The 20,325-nt window shown below is 51.0% G+C and overlaps 1 protein-coding gene across 3 annotated transcripts in view; it reads right to left on the reverse strand.

Moving 5' to 3' along the window:
* MPRIP (myosin phosphatase Rho interacting protein) overlaps positions 1-20,325 on the reverse strand; it is a 167,462-nt gene that overhangs the window by 120,846 nt on the left and 26,291 nt on the right. The gene's annotated exons all lie outside the window — the stretch shown is intronic.

The raw sequence follows: 20,325 nt of genomic DNA on the forward strand, positions 1-20,325 counted from the left end.
AACACTAAAGGGGCTGCCCCCCTTCTAGACCCAGGGGAAATGGAGAGGATGTTGGAAAATGTGTGGCTGGGGGGAGGAGCAGCATGGGGGTGACAGGAAAGGGAGATGCGAAGTGCTTGTGAACAGTCCACTAGGGAAATTAAAAATAGCTGTGTCAAACGAGCAGTTGTAAGCACCACAAATGGGGCTTTGAGAGGAGCCAGCTGCAATCTATCTGCTACCCCTGATAGTCAGCAGTTTGTCTAGTCAATATTCCCACACACACATGCACGCTCCCCCTTCTCCCTTTCTTCCCATCCCAAAAGATAGTCACATGTATCGAATTCATGTACATTAAGTGTCAATGATGAGCAAACATGGCCTCTTAAAGGCACTTTTAAATTTAAATAAGGTTTGCCTCCCAATTAGCCCACTCCCTCCTCCTCCTCCTCCTCCTCCTCCTCTTGGATCCATCACTTACTCCTGGGGAAATTCTGCACCACTGCACATGCGTAGAATTCATGTCCCCCACCGATTTCTTTGCTTCCCTGCAGAAAAATGACTTTCTGACAGGGGAGCCGCAAGAGTGGTCACACACCTCTCTCTAGCAGCGCAGGTACATCATTTCAGGCAGTCGGAGCAGCTGGCGGAGAGGTAAATCACCCTGGGGCTGGGGACACTGCAGCCAGTGGCTCCTACCTGGAACTGGGATCAGCTGCTAGTTCCAGCTGGGCTGGAGGCGGGAGAGGAAGGGACTTCCTCTTCCCCTGAAAGGTGTCAGACCCACCCCCAGAAACCTCCCCCAGCTGCAGGAAGCTCAGCATCCTCCCCTGCTTCCTCCCATGCTTCCTGCCCCCTCAGCTGCAGGGGTCACTATACAGGGAGCTGCTCCCCCATCCGCCCAGCCACCCTGCAGCCAGACCTCCCATACCCAGACATCCCCGCGAAGCTTCACCCAATACACCCAGAACCCCCCTAGCCCTCCATACCCAAACTGACCCCACTGAACCTCAACCCCTGCATCTGGAGCCCCCCTGAACCCAGACCCTCTGCCTCCAGACCTCCACCCCTGCACCCAGACCACCCCCCACTGAGCTCCCTGCACTCAAACCCCCAACAATGAGCCCTCACCTCCAGACCCCCTTGCCACTGACCCCCAACTAGCTGCACCCAGATCCCCACCCCATCAAGCCCCACTGCCCCAGCACCCAGACACCACCGCTCCCGCTGAGACCCTGGCACCCAGACCCCTCCGCTGAGCCTCAACCACCTTCCCCTGGAAGTCCCTGAAGAGTCCCATTGCCCCTGCACCTGGAACCTCCCCAATGAGCCTCTGTGCATCTAGATCTCCCCACACCTAGACCCCTCACTGAGCTGCCTGCACCCAGATTGTCCCACACAGAACCCTCTCACCCCACACCTGGATCCCTCCACACTGAGCCCCTTCACACTTGGATCCAGCCTCGTTGAGCCTGCCTGCCCCACACCTGCTGCACCTAGCGCAGAGGGGCAGGCCCAGGCCTTGTGCTGTGTCAGGGTCGGATGCAGCCTCACCGCTGAGTCTGTGTCCTGGGTGGGGGGAGGCTGCAGGGTGATCTCCCACCTTTGTGCAGCCAGTGGCCTGTGCTTCCCACTGCCATGCTGGAGCCTCCACATTCATATATTGACAAATAAAACTTGCAGAATTTTAAAATATTGTGCGCAGAATTTTAAATTTTTTTGGCGCTAAGTGTCCTCAGGAGTAATCGCTGAAGACCACTGCATTTTGCAACAGCAATTTCCATTATCCCAGCCAAAGATATCTATCATGGGCTTACAACTCCCCAGTGCCCAAAATGCTAAAGGAGACAGGACCATGCCAGCCAAGGGAACATGGTTTCGTATATGCTTCCATTTTCAAATGGGAAGCAGAGGCTATAAACAGCTACAAGCCTCCAAATCAGAGGTAGCCGGAGGTTCAGCAGAGCTGGAAGGCAATGAAGAAGGCTGTTTCTGCAAGACGAGCTTAGCTAGCTGGGAGCAGTAGGGGGCGAAGGAGAGGGGAAGCTCCCAAATGCCCTCTTGGAATCTCAATTTCCCCACTCACGCATCTGGCCCTTCGCCCAAGGGTCTGACCTTGAGGTTTTCAAAGTTATTTCGACAACTTTTCTGCAGCATGGATGGGAGAGCATCGGGGCTGGGTTAAGTCACTCCAGCGCTGGGTTTCCCCATAGTTTCACACAGCAAGCAGATCGCGGATGAATGGACAAGCAATGAATGGTGCCTGTTGTATTCATTTTGTTGCTTCTCCCTCCTTAAGCGTACTCCAGTAAAACAGCCTCTCCTCGGCAACACCCTTGTTCTACCATTAGGGGTTGTTTGCTGCCCTAGCTACCACGGGAGTGAGCGTAAGGCATGGAAAGAAGGGAGATCCGATGACTAGTTCGGTCATGATCAGGCTAATGACCCTTTTTTTTTTTTTATGGTCACTTATTGTTCATATCTATTGCTCGGCCTTAGATGGATATGGACACTAACCAACAGCTGGGCCCTGCCCGAGTGATATCTGCTAGTGGAGCATTAGCCTACTCTAGTATCTTCACTATCCTGCTTCCTCAGCTGGGGGTGGGGAATGGAGACTTCAGGTTCTCTCATGGAAACCGGTTTGACCCCTTGTCAGTTGTGTCTGGTTGTAGAGGCTGGAGGGCATGGGAGTGGAGCAGAGTTTTCTCATTTGTTTTATTCTGCTTTTCATCCACTTACATTGCAATAGTGCCTAGAGGAAAACCGGGCCTGTGCCCTGTTGTGTTCAGTGCTGTACAGACTGATAGTAAACAACAGTCTTTGCCCCCAAGAGCTACCCGAGGATAGCTGCACACACACCAATTACCTGAGCAACTACCACCAGCTCTGAAATCTCCACTGGCAATAAATGCCTTATAAGTGGCTTCATTTCTTCCACTTAAAGAATATATACAATTTTTTAAACAAATGGCTGCTTAATTATCCTGATGTCCATGGAGTCTGATTAGAAAGTGCAGGTTTTCAAAATCCCTAAGACTTTATTCAGTGCATCAAAGACCCACTTTTCCAATCAAAATCAATATTCAGTCCCCCTGAAAAGGCTTGTGATGGAAACAAAAACATATCCACTGTAGCTCACGCACTTTCCCTACTAAGAAAAAGAGAAGAGGCAATAAGAACAGGGCTGTTTTAACCTGTTGCTATTCCTCCCACCACTGTAACAGTAGTCTCTGCTTTGAAACTTGCCATACAGAAGACAACAAAAGGCTGAATTGTTTTCAGGAAGTAAGACTGGGCCAAAGAATCAAAGCATCCCATTAATTAGGAGGTGGTTAGATAAACTGCTTTCTCCCAATTCCGGAGTTTTCCTGTAATCTTCCGTTAAACCACTGAAATCTCCTCCTATAGATTAACTTGTAAAATACCTGAGTTTCTAGATAGTTCTTCAAATGCTAGACAATTCTTTTGTTAGGCAGGGAAGTGAAGAGTAACTTCTCCAACTGAAGCCAGAAATGGAAAATTTGAGAAAGTAAAAATATAACTGCCGAGAAAGAATTTGGTCAAAACATTAAGATTAATTCACCTACACTTACTACATTCCAAGGGATCTTTAAGGGACTACAGAAAGCTCAGGGCCTAGAATTAAATCTCATGCTATAGACGGAGTATCATGGGCATCTAGTAACTCCAGTCATGTTGGGTTTCAGGGCTAGAGCTCTACCCTCCTGAAATAGCTGTTTGCTGCTGAAGTTTTACCCACTGATTGATAAAGGAATCACCAGAAACGGAGGAGGTTAGTGGTCCATTTATTCCAGCATCTTCTCCAACAGTGGTCAGCACCAGATGCTTTAGAGGAAAGTGCCAGGAACCCTGCAATCAGCAGTTATGGGATACCTACTCCAGGGTAGTCTCCCCCAATAGTTAAAGATCGGCTTCCACTCTGAAGCATGAAGGCTTAACCCCTTCCAAAGGTGTTTTAAAAAAAATATTTACCATCAACAACTCTGGATATGTTCATTAGCCATATTAATGGCTAATCTTTTCTTATCCTGCTAAACTCTTGTTTATCTTATGGCAGTGAGTTCCACAGGCTACCTAAGCATTGTATGAAAAATATTTCCTTCTGCCTGTTTTGAATTTGTCACCTTTTAATATCATTGAACATCCCCTTGTCCTTGTGTTAGGAGACAAGGAGAACAGATCCTCCCAATTTGCTTTTTCTCTTCATTATTATATTTTTATGTCCCCTCTTGCTACCCCTAATCATTCTCAGCACCTGTCAATTTCTGCTATATTATTTGAGATGAGGCGACTACAACAGCCAGCACATCGTATTATTCCATGTGAGGCTTTAACATGGATTTGTACAATAGCATAATATTTTCCATCTCATTCCTTATGTATCTGATCATTTTGAGTGCTGCTGCACATAGAATCAAAAGTGGTGGGCGGAAAGGGACCTCAACAGGTCATCTAGACCATCCCTGCCACGCTGAGGCAGGATTAAGAACCATCCCTTGAGCAAAGGTCTTCAATGAGCTCTCCATGATGATGACCAGGATTTTTTTTCCTGAGTTGATACTATTAACGTAGAACCCAGTAACGTATTGGAATAGTTCAAGTTATTGTGCATTACTCTGTATTTGAATGGAGGCTGGTCGGCTGGAAGTTGCAGAGTCAGCTCAGTACAGGCAAATCACCACTGGACAGTAATAGCCTCCTCTGCATACAGCGAGAGAATATTTTCTCCGTTCTTTGGACAGGGTGGAATTAAACTGGAGAAGTCTAGGAGTCCAGAAAGCGAGTCTATCTGACGCAAGCCCTGAAACAAGAAGTAGGCAGTGGATAAAAGCCCCCCATGTTGTAGGGATCCTGGAGGGCCCAGTGAATTACTGTACAAAGATCTGACCCTTTCTCACAGCCACTACAGTCAAGCCCTTTTGTTTCAGGTTGTTTTAAATGTGAAACATGCTTTGAGTCAAGCCAAAAGCTTTTATGCTAAACAGAAACTGAAAGTATTGAGATCTGGCAACTATAGGCAGCAGGGAAACCAAGCTGCAGTGGCAAAAGCAACTTACAAGGGAAACTCAGTGGCAGCAATTTTTGGACAAAGCTTTCAAGCTTTGTATTTCCTCAAAAGACTGGGAGGAGGGCGCTTGGAAATGTTTAGATGGTGAAATGTCTGGAAAAAATAAGGATGGACAGGCTAAAACCTTTACGGTTCGTTTTTAATCCCCTCCAAAGAGTTTCCTTTCTGTGCCAGGACTGAAGTAAATTGCTTTGATCTAAAAACTCAAACTCAAATTCTTGAGTTCTTAAAAGAAAAAAATGTGGACGAGGCACCGTGATGCATACAGGAATGATAATGAGAATTAACAGTGCAGCTCGGCTTACAGTGACATTTTTAAATCTGCTCGGCTCTTCTAAATAAAAAGGGTTATTTTTTCATTAATTATTTATCTCTATAGGTTACAGTCTCTCTCGGGGTGTATTTAACCCTTAAGCGTCATTGTTAACCTCTTTATCTTCTCCAATTCTTCAGTATTCTTTCCGGTGACATGATGCCCCAAACAGTGTGCAGGACTCCAGATGTGACCCCGCTAGCCCTTTGATCATAGCCAGAGCTCCCTCTTCCAAGCTGGCCTCTGTTCTTCTATTTATACATCCATCCCAGTGATCCATTTACTTTCCTAACTGCTGCCAGACGCTGAGCTGGCCTGGTTTTTCCCCTCTGGGCTCTTCCGACCCAGTATCCAACCTGCCCTCCCACTTTCAGGTCATCGGCAAACATGGGTAGAGAGGTTGGTTTGATTGTACTTATATTAGCAGTATTGAAAACAGCCTGATTTACAAGCTGAGCTACTGTGCTTTAAGTGTGGGATACACATTCAATGGGCATGAATGGCTAGAGATGGGACTCCTGTGGGAGTCTTTCCTGCATGAGACTTCAATAGGGGCACAGTTGGCTTGAAACATGACCATGCTCTAGAAGCAGCCCTCAAGATAAACGGCATAGCAAGAAAGTGAAACATTCCCTAGAAGCATCTACCAAGTTGGAAGATTTGGAAACCAAGAGGACAAAAACCAAAGCTAAGGACGGACCATGCAGAGCCTGTTCTGTTGGTGCAGCGGACTCATAACATGGGAAACTCACTGCCAAAGGAAGCAAGAGAGGCTACAATTGTTAGCATGCTCAAAATTGTCCTCCCTGGCATGTCGATAGCTAGGTTGATCTACAGAGCACATCACTAACCCACACAATGCTCCAAAGAGGTAGCTGAGTGTTACTGGGTGTCTGACTCCCATCTCCTGAATCCTTCTGTAAAATGGGTATAACATCCCATTCTGTTAAGATCTTGGAAGTCTCCAAATGAAAGTGTTACTTACACACACACACACACACACACACACACACACACACTTCCATTTTCAGGCGGAGTGGTGATGTGATGTCACACAGCAAGTAATGGAGACAGCTACGAACACAACCCAGGTCCCCCAACTCCCAGCTCATGCTCGGTGCACTAGGCCACTGCCTCCCCTGCAAAAGTGTTAAAGGACAACTAGAAAATTATATTGCACAGGAGACAAACAGGCCACATTAGATTCATGCCCAGATGTTAGTTCCATTCCTCCCCGGAGCAGCATGGCCCACTCTCCTGCTCCATCTACATCAGCATGGACAATTCCAAACATGGACAGTTCATTCCTTAACGGGCTATTCACAGCAGCGCCTTCCAAGAGTGGGTATCAGGCACCTGCTTACAGTTTAGGGCATCCCCCATCCCCCGTTGCTCCTGGAGGATGCACCCACCACCAAAACAATGGTGACTCAACTTGACAAAGGTGCCAATCAAATCCTCTCCTACAGCAGCTTCCCAGGCAGCTACAGAAAAAGCACACTGACATGGCAGGAGGAAACCCCAGGGAAGCATGTCACCTGCCCCCTACAACCACAATTAGCGTGATAGTGTCACCATCACTTCAGAGGGCTGAATAAAAAACTGAGGATACACCTTTGCAAGCCACTACACACACACCCAGTGTTTTATAAACTCCAACCCCCTTGTGAAAAAAGGGGATTATTATCTCTACCAGACCGAGGAGTCAGCTACTGCACTGAGGTTACGATTTGCCCAAGAAGATGTAGCAAGTCACTAAGAGTCAGGACCCAGAAGCCCCACCTCCCAGTCTCCTGCTTAAACAGCCAGATCAGACACCTTCCCAGAGAGGGGTAAGGAAATTAGCCACCATCTCCGTGCAGGTGAAGGAGGAAGAGGAATGAACCATGCACCACGTCTCCTCTCTTTGCAAGCCAGTAGGGATTACAAGGATATTCCCATTCAGCAGAGATCTATTTATAAAGAGCTCTAGACACCTAATTATAGGCAGCAACCACACAGAGCTGGTGTAACTATTTACCATGTTGCTGCACTCGTTACTTATGTAGCCCTGGCATGGTCCATCTTCTTGGCACTGTTTTCTAGCCTTCTCCGGTGCAATTTCCACTGATGGCCTGGCAAACCCAGCACCTCATCCACAGGATCGTACACGCGGCTCCTAAACCCACTGCCCCCAGGAGTGCTCTATGCACTGCAGATGGCAGTGAGGTTTAATCTGGGGTGTGCAGAGGATTTCACAAGGAAGTTTAGTGTTTACACAGCACTGGACAGGTGTCAGATTCCAGTAAGACTTTGGGCAAGTCACCGTACCTGAGGCCAGTCCACACTATGAGAGAGAGAGTCGAAAAACCTATAGGAAACAGCTTATAGTACTGCATCTGGGACAGCCTTTGCAAAAAGGATTGGGGTTGGTCCCTTTTTCTGCCTTCTCAGATCATCTCATCTGTCTTCTCCCAGACAGGGCAGGACTATACCATACAGTCTGTTCTCTAGGCCAGTGGTTCCCAAACTGGGGTTCGCAGAACATTACAGAGGGTTTGCCAGAAAAATTTCACTAATGGCGGCCAGAGGACCCCAGGCATTGGAGGCAGCAGGTGGGATCCGGTTGCAGGGCAGACAGCCCGAGCCCCAAGGAGAGCGGGGCAGGGCAGTTTAGGCTGGCAGCCCGAGCCTTGCCCCCGTCAGCGGGGGAGCTGGCAGCCCGAACCCCAGCTCTCCGCACAGGGCTGGCAGCCCGAGCCCCAGCGCTCTGATCAACTTTTGGCTGAGTTTAAGAAACGAGTACCCCCTTCTGGCAGAAAAAGCTGCTGCAGTTTTGTTACCATTTTCAACAACATACTTAGGCGAGAAAGCGTTTTCCTCGTATGCACATCTGAAAACCAAATACAGAAACAGACTTGATGCTGAACCAGACCTGAGACTTTATCTTTCTCCAGTGGTTCCGGACTTCCAAGAGCTATGCAGAGCAAAGCAAGTGCATCCATCACACTGAGGAAATTTAAACTTAAATCCCTGGAAATATTCATTTTTAGGAGGGGGTTCATGAGATTTCACAATTTAGTGAAAGGAATTCGCGGCCTGTTAAAGTTTGGGAACCACTGCTCTAGGCCCACGCTCTGCCCTCGCTAGTTTTACATGTCGTAAGCAATGGGACCTCTGGCACTCTTCTTGGGCGGCTAGTCACAGCCTAGCAGACTTTTCCCTTAGGGGAATTCGATATCCAGCCTAAATTTCCCTTTGCTCAATTGCATCCCATTATTCCTAATTACACCGTCATGGACCACTCTAAACAATTCTTCTCCTTCCCCTGCTATTTAGACCTTACATGTACTTGGAGCCAGTTATCTGCTCCACACTTAATGGTCACTTAACCAAACCCCGCCAGGTTTCCCTGTCAATCAATCCTTGCAGATTATTAATCACATTTGCAGCCCCTCTAGCTGATGGTGCCCCAAACCGTATATATTCCAGCTGCAGTCTTACCAGGCCCCTAGAAAGACAACTGCCTTCACACGTGCCGCTCAAAAGCCAGGCCTCCGTTTGCAGGGAACTGATCTATAGCCATTTTTGCTGGACTGTGGTCCTACAAACACAAGCCCTGCATAAGAGCATTTGGGAGTCGGGGTGAACGCGGGTGCTAGTGAACCATTAATCTAGGGAGGAAAGCAGAAGAAATGATCAACTGCTGCCACTTAGACTGGCACCAGCATCTGGCCAAGGGATCGGGGAGAGAGATTCACCCACACAGACTCCTGATGCTGCAGAGGTTCCTTTCCCCTGCAGAATCTCCCCCATCATTCCAAGAGGCCTGATTCGCAAGCAATAAGTCATCCATCTTCCCCCTTCCATTCCCCCCCAGTGATTAATCTTTAGTGGTTTCCATCCTTTACATCATCTGGCCCAGCGTGTAGGCTTATAAATGGCATGAGCAAGCTAACACGAAGGGATAATCACTACGGTTGCTTTAGCATGGGAACACGACTCTGAGCAATTGTTCAAGGACAACCCCCCCCTCCCCGCAGCTGCAGAAAGGGGGGTGGGGAGAAGAGAAGGCAGCGTGGGGGTGGGTGGTTAAGTCAGCACAACCTCTGCATATGCCCAAGTTTTCAACCAAGGAATTTCTGCATGTCTGAACAAGCTCTGTATACCCAGGGCTGTGGAGTTGGGAGCACCATGCTGGCAAGCTCCCCAAATATATTTCGTTTGAGATAAAAGGGGAGGGGACTGAGTTTTATTTCCCACAATCTGCACAAGCTTTGTTTGTACTGATCACTCAACATGGCTGGAGTGATTTGCAAGAGCGACATTCAGCTTTAAACGAAAAGCCACAGACCCCTGTGCATTAAGTGCAGTGGTCTCAGCCCAGGTCCCCCGGGACAGAGGTCCGTGTCCCCAAAAGATCAATAGAAAGTCATCCTCATGAAGAGTGAGCACATACTGTCCCAGGACTGACTGGAACATGGAGACCAAGCTGCGCTCTCATTCATCCAGGACAGGGCAGTGGGGGAGGCATGTGCCACACTCCGTTCTGTGGGCAACAGCCTTCAGAGCTGTTAATCTAACAACGGCATTCACAGACACAGCCAGCCAGAGCCTTCCTGACCAAGGTAGCCTGCAGGAGTTGCTCCATGGCAAGGCAGTGGGAGCACAGCGGGGCATATGCTCTCCGCCTCCCCGCTGCACCAGCAGTCGCCTGACAAAAGCGTTAAATCTACACCCCAAAAATAGAGAGATTGCAACAGAGCATCGTTCCAGGGCTCTACAACGTCACGTGTATTTGGTGCTGCAGCAGGGCCGGGCCGACAGCCCTGGAGACCAGCGCCAGCTATTTGCCCGTAGCACGGTGGTGCGCCTTTCCCAACACCACACCTTGCCTGCTCTCCTTTATCCTGCCTTGCACGGATTCCTCGGCGGGGCGGGAGGAATTCGCCCTACGCGCCCAGACAGGCACATGCCATCCTTGGCCTCTCCGCTGACAGTGGCAGCCAGGCCCAGTTACGAACGTCTCCCGCTCGGAACATTTTGGCTTCCTCACAAAGGCTGGTTTCCCAAACGGGCCGCAAGGCAGTTCCACAGCAGCAGCCAGCCATCCTCCCACACGTCACTCAACCCCATCGGTGTCCTCCCTGCACCAGCAACGCCGTTTCTGGCCCGGAAAATCCACACGGGACTTGTTAGTTTGCAAACCACAGGCTGGAGCTGCTGTCTCAGGGCTGCTCCAGGACGGGTCATCAGAGCGGCCTACGCATGGCCTATGAGGACAACCATGCAGCAAGAAGTCCCAAGCAGGAGCTAACCAGAGCGTAGCTGGAGTCTAGCCCAGGAGAAGTGCTTGGAACAAACAGTAGGGCCGGGCCTGGGGCGGGGGAGGCAGGGTGCCATTTCCTCCCAGGTCCAGGCCTGCATTTGGAAGGTAGTCCTCAAGGCAAGTCCTGAGGACTATTACTTGGGCCTTACAAAGAGAGAAGTGCCACCAACACCGATCCCAGAGGCGAGAGCATCCTTCTGTGTGCAGCCTCTTCCCTCCAAACCTCAGTGCAGCGAGCAGTCCTACCCTGCGGTTACAGCTGGCACGCTGGCACTGTTATTACATGATGGCAGCCTCTCAAGTTCACCGCGCTAAAGCCTGGGAGATGAATTGGTTGGTGCGCTGGGTCAAAGCTGGTGGCACACTCCACATCGAGTGGTGATGCAGATTTTATTTAAAGCCTGCAGCCATGAATCTGCGTGTGCGTTCTCTTTGTAACCTGTAGATCACGACATCCAGAATTAGGCTTTCAAAAAAAGAGCCCATTCTGAGACAGGGCCACAAGAGATCCAGCAGCCCCAGGGTCAGATGGAGGATGCTTCAAAAGACGTGTTGTGGCCCCATCACCAACAATGAAACCATTAAACCATTACATAACTGTTGGCCTTTTAGTGCAGCGACAGAACTGCCTTGAACCACCAGAGAGACAGGCAGAATTTTTAAAATCCACATGCCGTGCCTGCGTGCAAACCCACCAAGCCACTCCAATCCCACAGCAAATCAGCTCCTTCGACGTACTTCCCAGCTGAACTCACTGGACTTCGAGAGGAACAAGTTGCAATTTATACTTGGTCAATATTCAGGAGAGCACTTAAAAAAAAATAGGTAACTGAATTGGAGCAGGGAGGCCAGGGAATGAGTCAGAGGAATCGGAGCACCCAAAACATTCCGATTCCATACAGCCATCCCAAGTAGAAGGTTACTCTAGTTCAGGCACCCATCTTAGTATGACACATGGCTAGAGATGATTCAAGGGGTTGATTCCAGAATTGCTTAGCTGTGTTCCAAAGTCTTCCCCGACTAACTAAGCTACAGTTGTAACAGGACAGTCCACTGGGCCAGAGAGAGCATTTGCGATGAATCATCCAGATAACACACAATCTCGGGTCTCCCCTTGCCAGTCCACCCTACATCTGCCAGCACGCTGGCTTCTTGCTCTATTGAAATCCACTATAAAACTCATCCTATAAAACGAAACACGTCCAGATCTCAGAAGGGGCTTTATGGAGCGTGCGTTATATCTGTCAGACCAACAGATCTTCCAGAGAGAGCAGTCGTTCATCAGAGAAGTTCCTCGAGTCACTCGGAGCCAGCAGCCATGGGAGTTTTAGACCCTTGCAGTGAAATGGTCGACACGTCACACGAGTGAACAACCATTTACCAAGCATCGTGGTGGATTCTCCATCACTGACAATTTTCAAATCAAAGTGGGATATTTTTCTAGAAGATCTGCTCTAGAAATTATTTTGAGGAAGTTCCATGACCTGCGTTATGCCGGAGGTCAGACTAGATGATCACAATCGTCTCTTCTAGCCTTGGAATCTATAAGCCTTGCTACAACCCAGACAGTTATATTCTCCCTTTGATAAAGGTGAAGCACCAAACTGGTCTTGTCTCAAAACACACCTTTTGTTTCTAGGCACCTGGTCACCAGAAGGAAGGATTTTGATGGCCACAGATCAGCCACTGGTGGTCACCAGACTGTGTTACAAAACCAATGCAAAACAGAGCACGACTATGTTTCTGGGACAGAGCCAACTTAAACTAGCCCATGTCACCCCATCTCCAATCCCACTCATTAAACAGGGGAACAGCCATGCCTTCATTTTTGGTTGTGCCCAGGATGGATGTGAAGAACAGGCAACAGTACCAGCCAAAGTGGGACTCAGCAAGGTCAGGCACCACACTAGCTGCCCTCATGCAACCAAGTCAATGCCCTTTCAACCCTGACCTGTAAGCCCTGTGCTATTCTCGTCCTGAGCAGACACTGCCGACCAATGCTGAAATCAGTGGTGGCTGTTATGAGGAGGCCAGACGGCCACTAAGGCTCAATTTTCGCTTTGTGATTCCAGCTCAGAACCCAGGTCTGCAGGAGAGCAGAGGCCAAGCACACACTGTCCCACTGCAACGCCATTCCCTGTTGGGAGCTCACAAGAGAAAGAATTGGGGGCCAGCCCCAGGAGGATCAGACATTCTTCTCTTCAGTCAACTCCAATTACAACTTGTCCACATTCAGCTGCTGCTGCAAGGCGGAGAATTTGCACTTGTTTTGCCTCCTAGCTAGACCAGTTGTCAGAGCTTCAGCGCCAAAGAGCGTACTCTCGAGACAACGCCATTTCTAAAAGCAGTGCCTTCCCATCCCAACACACACACCCTGTCCTGCAGACAGCAGTCATATGGTATTTCGGTCTCTACACAGTGGATTAAAAAGAGAAGATTCCTAAGGTAGTTGCCAGTTGAACCACCACCACCACCATTTTCAACAAGCAGCCCAGTCTAATGAATCATGAGAACTGTGGGAGAACCATAGCTGACATCCTGGCATGTACATTACCTGCTCTCCACCCCCCATACCCTTCGCACCTCCATCCCCCAAAACAAAAATCATAGTCAGCCACAGCCCCACACCCCATTCCGAATACAGGCTGATGTCTCACTAAGTGCTGACCCTAGCTCTGAAACAGATGTGCCCTTTGCTGCAGGAAGGTCACTAGGACGTGTACTTTGCAAAAAGCTCCTCTGTCAAGAGGTTGGATAAATAACTCAGCTCCCCAAGAACAAAAAGCGAGTGATCCAAAACAAAGCCATCCGGACTTCTTTCTCCCAAACCAAGCGTTAGGTCAGCCGTCACCTTCTGTAAGTAACAGCTTCTCTCGCACTGCCAACCACACGCACACATGCCCCACCACACTTCTAATAAGAGCAGAAATTGCCAAAGCCACAAAATTAATATCTAGCAGGTTCAAGTTAGCACAACTCAATACATTCCTGCAACTGCTTGGGAGGTCTCAGTCCAGCTGCTAGTGGGCTCCACTCATACCACAGCTGCTGCGTTCCTTGGGAGCCCCTCACTGCCAGTCCAGCTAAGGAAGCCCCCAAGGGACAATAAAAACATAGGAGGGGCAAAGTGGGGCAGATTAGGCCCTACGCGGAGGGCCTGGCAGTGTCAGACACATAGTGACACGAGCAAGCTACCTCCCTTATCCACCTACAAATCCCTCCTGAAAACTCCCCTTTGCCAGGAGGCCTACAAAAACTTGACAATGGCGAGGCAGCTAGTGTGCTAAGAGGAGAGACTATCGCACTAACCAACAGTCTCGTTGTTTCCTTGCACCTGTCTGTATCCATCTGTTGTCTCTTATCTCATACTTCGATTGTAAGCCCCTTGGGGGCAGAGACCATCTTTTTGTTCGGGGTTTGTACAGCACCTAGCGTAACGGGGCCCAGGGCCACAACTAGGGCTCCCAGGGGCTGTGGGAATACAAACAGCAGCACTGGCCTCACAGACAAAGGAGGGGGCCAGGTGGAGGCCCAGGGAGGGCCATCTTTCTCTCTACAGAGCCTGTGTGCAAAGCTGACCCCCTCCACAGAGCCCCGTCCCAGGTCACCACCGCAGAGGAGAGACAAAGCACCTCAGAACACGTCACAATCCAGGGGAGCAATGCCACAGCATCACCCGCAAGCATCTGCTTCCCTTTGCCAATGAACCGCCCACTTTTCGGGTTCTTTTCCCTTCCTCTGGGAGCCTCATCTGGACTCAGTTACTGGCTCACTAGCCGGCAGCTCCTTAATTTGCTGAATACTTTAATGGCGAGGTTGGAGGCCACATTGCACCAGCTTCCTCCCAAAGCAGGTCGCTCCCATGGCCGGGCTAGCACCTCTGGGTTCCCAGGCTCACACCAGATCCCTCCATAATCCAGGGAATCCGGTGCCTGGGGCTAGTCAAAGGGTCCTGCTTAACAGGCAAGCGGGAGCAGGTCTGATAACGCTAGCCCACCTCCATGCACAGGGGCGCCTGCAGCCAGGATGCAAAACCGTCGCCAGGGAATCACCCCAGCCAACAGCCTGAGGTGCTGCAGACCGGTCCTGTGTACACGGGTCACCGGTGTGTTAACTACAGGGTGTACTTTGTGGGGAGGAAGGGGAAACGAGGGGTGTTGGAAGGACCCAACCACCCCCACACACATGCACTCGGCCCTTGGAAAGGCTTCAGAGGAGGGGATCTGCACAGGCCATGGATGAATCTAAATCAATGAATCTAAACGACTTCTGCAATGGGGGGGATGGCGCCAGGCGGAGAACAGGAGTCTCAACTGCCCCTGGAGCATCTGCCTCGAGACTAAGAGCAGCACAACCTCTGCTTTCTCAAGCACCTAAAGAGAACAACCCCTCCCCCCATCCTCCCTGCCTCAGCCCTGCAACAAGCAGGTCTGGCTCAGCGCAGCTGCAATCCTGCTATAAACAAGCTACATCTGGAGGCCTCGATGCAGCTTCGATCATTTACTCGGCTTGAGGGGGGTGGTGAGCAGGGACCTCATCTTTTGGTGGGCTTGGTTTGTTTTTTGTGTTTGTTTGTTTGTTTTTTATAAGCAACTCCTGATCCTTTAAGATTCTGGCCCTGCTTCCAACCCCCCTTGCCTATGCTCCCCTGAGCTGTGCCAAGTTCTGCTGGATGAAAGACAGCACCTTTGTGTTGCCCTCGTTTCCCGCTTGGGCCCGTTCCAAGCCCGGCTGCTGGAGACAGAAGCTTGGAAGCTCCAACCACGGTTGCCGACTGAGGTTCCTCCTTCCTCCCCCCTGCAGCCAGGGAGAAGATGGGCCTTGGCCGAGCCGTGGGGAACAAGGAAGAAAAAACCCTCCTGACTAATAAAGGAAGCTAATTCTGCCTCTTCCTCACACTCGTGCCAGTCTCACTGCACACAGGTGGGGGGCTGGGATCCAAAATCCAAGCGATGTTCGCAGCTCCCCGAGCAGAAGAACTCCAGGACCCAGCTGGTGATGGAGTCTGGGAATCACCCAAGACTACACTAAACTTACCAAAGAACCACCACAAGCCGATAGACCCGCACTCCTTGGGGACCCCACTCTGTTTGCCTTCTCCCCTTTGCCCTCCCCGCAACTCCAGCCAACCCTCACAGAGCATCAGTAAAGCCAGAGGTACGTTAGACGTACCAGTTCAGGCCCTGATTCAGCAGAGCACTTACAGTAAAGCACCTGCTTATGTGCTTTGCTGAATCGGGGCCTTAAGCCCTGGTACGTCATTTCCCATCTGCAGAGTCGCTCTTCAGCTCACACCAGATTTTCCTTGTTCCTTGGAAGACAGAATCCACCCAGCTGAGCCTGGGATCTTGGCTCAAACACCAAGAGAGCTTGCATAGGCCAGGAGAGATTATTTTCCTCGCCACGGTTTTTACTGATAGGTGTGAGCTGATGGCCTTATGGTATAAAGGAAGGGGAAACAGCCCAGCATACGAGACCCAGCCAAACAAGTGACTGTCAAAAGCAGCAAGGAATAAAATAAGGAACCCGTGTGCAATCTGTCTCTCTTGAGTGCAAGGAGCTGGAAGCTCCGGCCTGTGGCTTAGCCGGAGGTCTCCAAGGAATAACGCTTCAGGCGCAGTCCCATGTGTCTGACCCCAGGGGGTTCAGTGCGCCCCCCCACAAAGCTACTGTCCTAGCAACCAAGCAAAGGGCCTTTTCTGGCAATATCCTGCAAGAAGGAGTTGCACAGGGCAGGGGACTCCATGGGAACTTCCACTGCGATGCACGGGATTTACCCAGAGCGACCCGCAGAAAATCCTTGGCGGAATGATCCGAGCCCACTGTAAACATGCCTCCCAACCCGCAAGAAAGACAAAACCAGACCAAGAGCAGCTCGGCACATTCTGACTCCTAGATAACCCAGCTCTGCTCCACCGAGGATAAATCTGCCTCCGGAACGAGGACTCCAGGGTTACATGAACCCCCGTAGCTTCCAGGATGGGCCAGCTCAGAACACGCTCACTTTGGCGCTGGTGCGACTGGAGTGAGAAGGGAGGGGAGGGGAGGCAAGGTCCCCTTGTTCCTCGGAGTCCATGCGCTAACAGATCTGGCATTGGATCCCAAAGGTTCAGGGACTGGCCGTTCTGCAAACGCAACTCCCCCAGGGTCAAGCAGAGGATGCTCAGCATGAGGTTTTCCCATACTCTGCACAGGGAGAAAGATCACCCTCTTCTTCCACATCTCCTCCCTGCCTTTAGTCCTTGACGTACCAGATAAATAACCCCTTTGTCTCCTCTTGGCCATGGCTTTGTCCTGAGACAGAACGTCCCTCTGCTCTGCAATCCCTGCAAAATATCCACCAGCCAGGCTGCGAGTCAAGCCCCAAACCACCTTCTCACACCCCGGAACTCCCACCTGGCCAGTGCATGCAGGGTCTCCAATTAACTGGAGGGGGCGCTGTGCAGTAGGCCAAGAGGTCTGCCCATGTTTGTTCACCCAGGGCAGGAGATCCCAGCAGAGCAGCAGTTGCCCCATAGCTTTCCCCACCACAGCTGTGTCCAGCGGTCACACTCAGACCAGGCGGGCTGGCAATCACCGGGCAGCCACCTACAGACTCTTGCATTGGAGCGGCGATACCTTTAAATCGGTCTGAATGCCAGCCAGGGTGCAGAGGGATTACTCTTCGGGAAAGGCTGGGGGGTATTTTTGCAGAACGTGCCAGAGCAAGCAGGAGGGTGGGCTTTGAACCAGCCCGGACAAGGGGGAAGAGAGACGACTGCCTCCGTCTGCTGATCTCAGCGGGTTTGGAACATCACACCCCAGATGTGGGGCAAGACACCCTCTTCACCCAGAGTCAAGGTCTCCCATCAAGGACCCCCCACCGTAGGGCTCCCCCTCTCCCCACTGCGTGGCAGCTGACAGCCTGGAGGAATAAAGCCCTCTGTCTACGTCAGAGTCACAGTTACAGACCCCACCATTTAGCAGGTGGCATTGTGACTGCTCATACCTCAGGGTAAGCGATGCTGCCCTAGCCACACCAGGGGCACTCAGGCAACACTGCTCTGCCCCATGGACAGAGCAATCGCCACTAGCTTCCTACTGCTCCCTTCGACACTTGCTCACTGCACTGCATGCTCCATCGGAGCTTTCCAAGCTGGACACGGATGTCCCAGCGGTGCTCCTCCAGCTGCAAAACCTAAAACTCAAGACTGAGCCCCAGAGCCTGACCAGACGCTGCAGGGGGAGATATTGCACCCAGACACCACCCGAACCATGTTGGGGCCCCATCAAGCAAGACGTGAATGTTCCACATGAAAAAGCTGCCTCTTCTGGAGCGTTTTTCAACCATAGATCTTGTCTAAGGAGTATCCTCATCTGCATTTTACAGATGGGGAAACTGAGGCACAGAGCAGTGACGTGACTTGTCCAAGGTCACCCAACAGGCCAGTGGCAGAACTGGAAATAGAGCCCAGGAGTCCTGGTCCAGCGGTCTGTCCACAGCCAAGGCTGACCCTAGTTCTCGGGACACGTTACCAGAGCAATCTGAAAGCTAAAGGAATCTCCCACAAACCTGGAGATCACCCCACCCCTAAGAGAAGAGACATTACACACACGGCTGAAAGTCAGAGTTTGGGACAGATTCCATTAGGCACCATTGGTTAGTTTTAAGGAACTCTGTGATAGGATAAGAGCAGGACCAGGAGTTCACGCCGAGTGGGCACCTTCGCCTCTACCCCTTCCTCTGCCATATACTCTGCTCCTGCAAGAGGGAGGGAGGTTTTAGGGCTGGCAGAGAGCAGTAAAGCCAGCCTGCCAAAGAACCGATAAGACACTTACATGTGGGAAGCTGTCTTGGGTCTGCGCAGAGGGATCCAGCTTACGCATAGACCCAGACTTCTATTACACACATTCACGTGCATTTCCCTCGCTTTCTACTTGTTTGTTTTTCCGTCTTTTCCCTTTAAGCCCTGCCAGCCCAAGAGGTGGCTGGGGAATTGTTGTTTGACCTCTTTGCCCTTCATATTTTATCAAGCACCGTTCCCCTGCAGCACAGAGCGTCCTGGGCCATTTGCACTTCCGGCCAGCAATTGCACACCCAATTCCCTTCGGCACCTGAATGGAGGAGTTCAGGCCTACCATCCTCCTGGCAGCATGGGCCAGGACAGGGCACAGAGCTGGGAGTCAGCAGTTCTGTTCCTGACTGGCTGGGTGACCTCTGAGCAGGTCACGCCACCCCTCTGTGCCTCAGTTTCCCACGCTCTTGGCAAAGAGGGCTGCTTGTGCAGCCTGAGGTTGCAACCAACTCCCATGACTAAGCAGCGTTCCTCTTTGGCTAGAGCCACTAACTCAGCAATGTGATGGGAACCCCAGTCATCTCAGGCCAAGCACGTTAAACCTCACGGGGGAGGCAAGAGTGGCCAGTCCCTTCCACACAGATCAGGAGCCTCGTTCAGGCCTCAGCTACTCGGGACTTAAGCTAGCTGCAACAGAGCGAACATGCGCTGCACCGTGTAAACCAGGACATGCACTGGTACAAATTGGAGTAGGCTGCACTGGTGCAAGTTACCGTGTAAACAGTGTTTGCACCAGCACAGCTAACACTGGGGGTTGAAGCCCGAATAACGACAAAGCCTCGGTTACGTGGACTCGTCCTAAGCATCCCAGAGAGCGTGGAGCTGCATCTTGCTCCCAGGAAACCAGCACGTGCCACCCTCAGCCCTACACAAGCTCTCGAGACACCAGCAACACCAAGAAATTCAGAGACTACACACCTTGTGCCATAGCCACTGGGTCATGCTGCGACCCAGCATCGCCAGCCCATTGACCACTGGGATCACAACTATACAGGGCCTATGAAAATAAACCAGCTTTGATACAGCTTTTAAAAGGCCTTCTGAATAGGCCAGCGGAGCCACTAAGCAAGCAGAGAGTTTCCCAGCATCCCACTAATCCTCCCTCCTTGGCCCTGGGTCTTCCTAGGATTTGGGTCTCTTCTCTATAAGCCAGCAGAGCACAGCCTTCCTTTTGTATCCCCCCTGACATATTACCCCAGCGAGGAGCCAGGTTGCTGAGATACTACAAATGTATTGTAAGGCTCTGCTGCTCCTGCCTGAGCAGTGTAAATTATTTAGGGGACTTGGATCAACCCCCAGAAGAGAAAAGAAAGAGAGAGAGAGACACTTTGGAAATTGTGTCCTTTGTTTTCACATGCAGGCCCAAATTCTTGCAAATAATTGCCCCCGGGATGTCCCTACATGGAATGAGGGGGGTTGGCAGGGAAGCGCCCCATGGGGTGGAGGTGAAGTGTCTGCAGGGAGTGTGGAATGCAAGGACCGTTCCCCAGAAAGGCAGGGTTGTGAGCTATTGCACCGGCTGGGAGCTGCCACTGAACAGCAATTCAGGCTCAGGGGAGAGCCCAGTTTGCAGACAGCAAGTGGGGCACAGTCAGGCTCAGAGCACGGATCCACCACCTCTGGCTCCCTCTGGGTACCAGCCATTGTGTAACAGCACGTCACTCAGCCCACTCTGCCCCGGGGTAGGGGAGAGCTGGGAAGCTAAAAGGTGCCCTCCGCCCCAGACACCTACAGTGTGACTGAGCCTCTCATACACTCCCCCAGATCCAGCCCCTGCCCCACGACATGCATGTACTTG

This window comes from Terrapene carolina, unplaced genomic scaffold (genome assembly GCF_002925995.2).
Source record: "Terrapene carolina triunguis isolate 2854851 unplaced genomic scaffold, T_m_triunguis-2.0 Scaffold93, whole genome shotgun sequence".
In the NCBI taxonomy this organism is placed as follows: Eukaryota; Metazoa; Chordata; order Testudines; family Emydidae; genus Terrapene; species Terrapene triunguis.